Below are 6,000 nucleotides of genomic sequence, written 5' to 3'. Positions count from 1 at the left end.
TAGGGAATTAGGAACACAAGGTTATGACCACACACCATGGCTTAATCATACTTTAGCTAGAATCAATCCATTAATCTAAATTGAACTTGGGAACTTATTTGCTTGAGTTACTTATTTCTTTCTTCCTTGTTTTATGTTCTTTGTTTTTGTTTCTATTTTGTGTAGGGAAACTAAATTGGATCATTCAATCACCAATCCCTGTGGAATCGACCTCGCACTTACATATGCTATACTACCAACGGTTCGTGCACTTGCGAGTATCACAAGTTGAGGATGCAGCTTAATCCATTTTGGTGGAGCTAAATCTACGCAACAAGTTTTTGGCGCCGTTGCCGGGGATCGGTAACATTGTTTGATTCTATTTGGCTTTCCTACTTTATTTTTTTTTTCTTAACTGGACAATTTCAAGTTTTAAAGTTAATGACATTAATGGACAAGTTGTGTTTGTAGTCCAACAGAAAAGGACAATTGCCCAACAAGCAAGAGAACTGGGTTTAAGTCCCAGCTTACACAACCCATTGGTGCTTGTTGCTTTGAAGCATGGAATTGGACATGTGTTGATTTTTCCTTTTCATTTTTAGTTTTTTTTTTATATTTCGTAATCCTTTAATTATGTTTCAAGTTTTTTGTGTTCGTTTTAGCAATTTATGATAGCTTAATAAAAATGGAGAGAGATGGCAACCTCAATCATAAGAATGGGGAGTGTGGAGCAGTGGGAGAAGTCGCGACCTCCAAATGCATCATGCTCGACCTAATCGCTTCAAGGGGGAGTATTCCAATCTTTTCTCTTTAGTTGTTTTGTTATTACTTCAGTAATTTTAATTTTCTATTTCTTTTATTAAAAAAAAATTAAAAAAGATTTTTTATATTAGCTGACTCGTGGTAACTCCAGTGAGCGTCTCCGTCAATACAGTGTCTAGGAGTTCTTTAGGCGACACCTTCGGTGTCTAAGAAGTTTGGGTTTTAAGTGGGACCTTTGTGACCCCTCCAACCTTCCCGGATCCCCTGGCTGTGTTTTCTGAGGCCCTTAACTGGTCATCCATGAGTTGCTTGTATATTTGTGTGTTTTTTTTCAAAAAAAAAAAAAAAATAAAAAAAAAAATAAAAAAATTAAAAAGTTTTTAAAAAAAATTGAAATTTGAGTTTTTATTTAATTTTCCTTGTAAATTGCAATTTGGAACTTCTTTGTTGTTTTTTTTTTCTTTGTGTGGTCAGTTAGTTGTAAATAATAATAAATTAAAAAAAAAAAATCAATTTGGAAGTTCTTTGTTTTCTTTTATGTTCTTTTTTTTGTTTTGTTAGGTTAGTTTATTTATTTACGTGGTGTGGTTAGTTAGTTTATTTCTGAGTGTTAAAAACACATTTTTATTTCATTTCAAACATTACAAACAAAGAAAAAAAAAAGTAAAACAAAAAAAAAACAAAAAAAACAAAAAACAAAAAAAACATTCAAGTAAATTAAAAATAAAAACAACTTTTTCATCTTCATCTTCATCTTCATGGCATGCCTCTATTGTCTCTTACTTGCAGAATCTGCAGCAGCTCCACATGGTCCTCATTTTTTCTCTGCAGTGCTTCCACGTGCTGATTGGCACAGTAGAGCCGCTTCTGCAAGTCCGCCACCATAGCCTTCAAGGAAGTTATTTCCTCGCTCATCGCGGCACACTCCCGTGTTCTCGCCAGCAATCGCATACCCAAATTGGTAGCCGAGACCGCATGGAGAACAGTTAAATTATTGGACTCCTCCACCGCTGCTTTGTCAGACCTCTGTGCCACATGCAGATGATCTGTCGGTGTGAGCTTGCTGCCAATCATGCCTCCAAGCAGCGCTGCTCTGTTCGGCATTGCCTCAGAAAAGTTCGGTATTACCTCAGCAAAGTTTGAGGCCGTACCGTGATGATATGTGGAGTTTGGGAAGACATGGTTTTGAGGAGCCCTTATCTGCGCATTCGGTGGTGCAAGGGACAGTTCAAGGCTAAGATCATCAAGGTGAGTGCATGAGGATGCCATTGTTTTGTTTTTGGATTTTTTGATGTTTTCTCTAAATTTGCAGGAAGAAATGCGGGGTGCTCTTCTACTTCACCGAGATGAGTTTAAATAGACTTATGCAGATGAGGGAGCCGAAAGCACTTCGGATCTCGAGGGTGCTATCCTGTGCTCTTTTCTCTCGGATCCCTTCATTTCTGGCGCAAATTGCGAGCACGTTTTTTTTTTAAAAAGGGAGCATGTCTACACTTTCACTTACTTTTGCCTCCCTGTTTTCTGATGTTTGTGTTTTTGCTTTTTCAGTTTTTATTTTATTTTATTTTATTTTATTTTATTTTCAATTATTTTCTTCTTGTTTGACTGGTTTCTTAATAATGTAGTTGGAAGAAGAGACAAAATTAAAGATGCGTCTTGGACACCTGGTGCAAGAATCCCAACTCTTCTTTTAAATTATTGTTTGAATTGCGTGTTTATTTCAGTTTATTTATTTATTTATTTATTTTGTTTTTTATTTAATTAGGTAGTATAATTTAAAACTCATAGGATATTCTTTGAAGGAGCTAAATTTTTGGTAACTCCAGTGAGCAACCGCAGTCTATACAGTGTCTAGGAGTTCTTTAAGGCGACACCTTCGGTGTCTAAGAAGTTAGGGTTTTAAGCGGGACCATTGTGACCCCTCCAACCTTCCCGGAACCCCTGGCTGTGTTTTCTGAGGCCCTTAACTGGTCATCCTTAAGTTTTTCTCTTAAAAGAAGAAGCAGTTATTTGTGTATTTACTTAACTAAAAATAAAAAATAAAAATAAAAATAAATCTTGTTTGGGTCTTCGTGTTTTTGTTTGATTGTCGTTCTTTACATTTAGGGTCAATCGTTTCTTTGAGATAGCTAACGTTTTTATTTCCCAATTAAAGAAAAAAAAAAAAACACACATACACTTTAAAATTAAATAATAAATAAAAACTAAAATCATTTCTTCTTGGCGCTCGGTGTCTCGACCATAGGAGCTTTGAGTTTGGCCCTCTGGCTGTCCTCTTCCGGGGCTTCACGCACAGCCTCTTGGGGCTCATCACTTGAGCTCCCAAAGATCGCAATCTTAGCTTGAGCGTAACTACTCTCGCGATCCGCTTGCTTGCGTTTACCCGGTCGGTCTAGGTCCTCCAGTTGCTTTCTCATGTCGCGAGAGTACAACTCTACCATCTTTGATAGATTTTTATTCTCGTCTCGCAATACTTCTAGCTGGTGTCGATTCACCTCCACAATCCTTGACCTCTCCCTTTTCAAGCTTTTTATAGCACTCTGACAGTCTTCAACCAAACTTCGCTCCGCCGCCAACTGAGCTTTAAGCACCTCTACCTCATGGGACTTCGCAAGTAGGCGATGACCCAAACTTGCGACACATGCTGTACTCTGCACGCTCAGTGCCAGGGCATCACTCGTGACCCGGTTGTCATCCCTTGTCCCGAACACACGTATATCTTTGGGAGTCACTAAATTTCTGCAAACTCCAATGGCAACATCGTTGTCCAGGAGTATTGAGTCATTGACAGTCACAGGCCCCCGTGCGGAGGCAAAGTAGGGCATCCATACTGGTGCTACTGCTTGGCCTCGTGTCTGAGTCGGTGGAGCTAGGTTGAGATCTAACGAAAAGGGGTAGGAAGAAGCCATTTGATTTCTCACTTTTTTTTTTCTTTTTCTTGCTTCTTTTCTCTTTTGTGTTTCTGAGTTTGTGTGTTTTTTTGTTTTTTGTTTTTTTTTTCCCTTCTTTTTCCTTCTTATAGATGTAGTCTTTGACAAACAAACCCTAGCCGTTGCAGCGTCTAAGCGTTTTCTGAATATCCAGCGTTCCTCGAGTCCCACAACCTTCTCACTTTCCAACCGTTTCCAACACATTTGTCACGACTTGCTTTGTCTGAACGGACGCGTTCAGCAAAGTTGTCGCGCCTTTCCATGAGCCCGTAATTTTCGCTTGTGGATCTGCGGCGCCTCTATGCGTCGACACGTGGCTCCTGCTTTCTGCCCGTGACTATCCATGAAACGACATCAGGGACCACATTCCCTCTTTTTAGAAATCCCGCTTTGCGCTCATAATTCACGTTTTATCTTTTTAAAAAAAAAATTAAATTTAAACATGTGGGCTTCAGATTTCATGTTGGGTCGGGTTTTACCGTTGTTGGGTTAATTTCATTTTGGGTTGGGCTTTCAATTGTTTGGGTTTCAGTTTGTGTAAGACTATCTGTTAGGGCTTACTGTTTTGAGTGTTTTACTGTTTCGTGTTTTTTTTATTTATTTATTTTATTTTATTTTATTTGATTGTTTGTTTTGTAATTTTTATTTTGTAATTGTTTTATTTTATTTTTGTATGTTTTGTGATTTTTATTTGCTTTAATACCCTTCATTTGTTGTTATGACATTGGTTGTGGCTAATTTTTAAACATTGAGGACAATGTTCATTTCTAGGTTTGGGGGTATTGGAGTTTAGCAAGTAAATTTGGTTTTTCTTAAAATTAAAAAAAATAATAATTGAAAAAAAAAAATTATTTATTTTTTTGCTTGTTTTTATTTTAAGTATTGTTTTGTTTTGTTTTTGTTTTGAGCCACTTTCCGAACACTTATGATGAGATAGTGATAAATGTTTGCATGACTTAAATAAAAATTGGATTTCATTTTATTTTAGTGTTTTTTTTTCTTTATTAAAAAATAAAAAAAAATTTGGCATTGTTCTAGCATGATATGTTTGAAACCTTCTTTACACTTGCCATTTGTTTCATAATTTTCCAATTAAAGGATTTGCATGACCCAAAGAATTGTATCAAGCACAAATTAGACTTATATAACCATATAAAGTGAGCTTTTGAGCCTTGTACTTCAATTCATGAGTGTTATATACATACTCTTATTTTCTTGTCATCAAAGTTGTTGTTTGATCTCATTATTTATTGATTTGGTTGAACACTTAAAAGTCATTCATTCTTATGCAATTTGACTTCACGACATTTAAGAAGTGATATTAAGGCCCTCTTTGGATCGTTTGTGCCTTTCAAGCTAACCTTATGCATGCTTAAGCATGATTTTCCATTGTTAACCATTTTGAGCCTACATGTAAACCTTTTCTTTCATTTAACCAATTATATTTCCTCGCCTTAGCCTGAAAAACAAATATTTACCTTTCTAAAGAACTCATGAGCTTTAATTGGGATGTGTTTTTCATACTAAGTTTGGGAATTTCGAAGAAAAAAAAAAATCACACAATTGGTGAAAGAAAAGAGAAAAGTTGTGATTAAGTGGTGGTTGAATGAAATTTCATTTTTGGGCCTTCAAAATAAATTGGTGGTTGTTCAGGAAAGGAGTGAATCAATGTAAATGAAGGGTATAAGGAGTTTTGATCAGGTAAAAGAAAAAAATCTAATCGTGATGATTCGAAGTCTTGTAAACAATTATTTTATGCTCTTGCATTGCGAGTTCCTTGGACTTTGTATTATCCATATCCTTCATTTCTTACTCACCTTACACCCTTGGCCCCATTACAACCCATGTTAAAGACCTAAATTGATCTTAAATGTCATGTGGTTGAATTGCATTCATTTTTCTACTTTTAAGTGTTTGACATCCTTCTTGAGATCATATTAATGCAAGTTCTTCATATTTCTATTGCGAGTTAAGTCCCTTATGGTTTAACTCTATTCTCATGTTTATAACTGAGTGTGCATTATAGCCCTCTTCTGAGTGATTCATTTGTGAGAGGACAACTTTGGTGAGATTTGAAGTTGAACTTATGCTTTGTATGATTTTTGAAATTGTGTGAAAACTAAGATTGGGGAATTTGTTGCATTTGGCTATCACACTACTACACTTTGAGCATATTGTGTTTAGAACTTTGCCGCTTTGTAAATAATGTCTAAAAATTGAGCTTTTATTGTTAAAACGTTTAAGTCATGTGCATGAGTCATTTCTCTTCAGAAAATGTTCGGAAAAATTGTTTTAAGTTCTTTGTGTTTTTGTGTTTGTTTTTGTTTTT

This window comes from Prunus avium, chromosome 4, assembly GCF_965620075.1.
Source record: "Prunus avium chromosome 4, drPruAviu1.hap1.1, whole genome shotgun sequence".
Classification (NCBI taxonomy): domain Eukaryota; kingdom Viridiplantae; phylum Streptophyta; class Magnoliopsida; order Rosales; family Rosaceae; genus Prunus; species Prunus avium.
Note: the sequence above shows the minus strand (reverse complement) of the source record.